At 53.8% G+C, this 1,147-nt stretch overlaps 1 protein-coding gene across 1 annotated transcript in view; it reads left to right on the top strand.

Moving 5' to 3' along the window:
* The first annotated feature begins 417 nt into the window (after positions 1-417).
* BEND3 (BEN domain containing 3) overlaps positions 418-1,147 on the top strand; it is a 38,936-nt gene continuing 38,206 nt past the window's right edge. Inside the window, exon 1 of the mRNA XM_004696234.2 lies at positions 418-892. The gene's annotated coding sequence lies outside the window, so the exon portion shown is untranslated. The remainder of the gene's footprint in view (positions 893-1,147) is intronic.

The raw sequence follows: 1,147 nt of genomic DNA, 5'->3' as shown, positions 1-1,147 counted from the left end.
AGGCGGGCCCGGCGCCCTGGGTGTGCACCCCTGCTCGGCGCGCGGCCCGTGCTGCAGCCTGGGGCGCTCACCGCGCCTCGTGACTGTCCCCTGCCCCCATGGATTGCGAACGTGATTTCCCACGCCGACTTTGCCCTTGCCTTATCAGCGCGTTGTGCTGCAATGCTTTTGCAAGCCCTGGGTGACGACGAGGCACAGGAATAGTTCTCATACCGTGTTTTGGTTGCTACGTCGGCCATTCTCAAGTAGTTTTGGCTCACCAAGAACGCTAGCCAGGCTCAGTGCTTTAGAACCAAACATGTTCCACCCCACCTCCTTAAAGTAACGTCAGTGTTTAACTTGGGAACAGTCTGCTACCGGGCAGAAGCTTGCAGGGCCATGGAGAGGCAGCGCCTAGAAGTGGAGCCCGGAATCCCAGGCTCGAGCCCCCAGGCCAGTGCTGTGTCAACTGGGTGGAGGAGATTCTTTGGTTTGCCCTCCTCCTGTGCCTCCTGGCAGTTTTAGGTCTTCCCCCCACCACCCCCATGAGATTTGGCCAAGATTTTGGACCTTTCTCATAAAAGCAAACCCCACTGTTCTGTAACTGAAACTCGTGGCCATCGAGACAATTCCGACCCCCTCCTAGCTACCTATAGGACAGAGTAGAACTGCCTTTTCGAGTTTCGGACAGCCTTCCTTTTTCTTACACGGAGAACGTCTTGTGGTTTGGAACTGTCCACCTTGTGGTTACCAGCTGCCCAATGCATAACCCACTGCATCACCGGGGCCCTTGCGGACTAGGTGCTGATGCGTATTTGACGGCATGAATGGAGAAAGCCTCCTGGGGGAGCAGAGGAAAGCTGGGCTCCATTGAGGTCCTCGCCGAGTAGCTGGTGTGAACATCACGCATTAGGTCAGTGCCTTGTCTTCTTTCTGGGCAAGTTGCTCAACAAGTTTTACATACTATCTCCTAAAAAGTTTTATGTACTGTCGTTGCAAGTACTAGCTACTCTCTTGGGGAACCAAGAGAGCTTGTTAGCAGCCAGCTGACAGGACCATTCTCCTAATCTGAACGGAGCAAACGTTTCTACACAGACACTGGATGACATGGGTTTCATCTGGCTGCCAGGCAGCTCTAAATGAATGAATGGCGGGATATTGAATAATG

This window comes from Echinops telfairi, unplaced genomic scaffold, assembly GCF_000313985.2.
Source record: "Echinops telfairi isolate 266 unplaced genomic scaffold, ASM31398v2 ScPeMD7_3533;HRSCAF=4204_0, whole genome shotgun sequence".
Taxonomy (NCBI): Eukaryota; Metazoa; Chordata; class Mammalia; order Afrosoricida; family Tenrecidae; genus Echinops; species Echinops telfairi.
The sequence above is the reverse complement of the archived record's forward strand: the minus strand, read 5'-3'. Positions and strand labels throughout refer to the sequence as shown.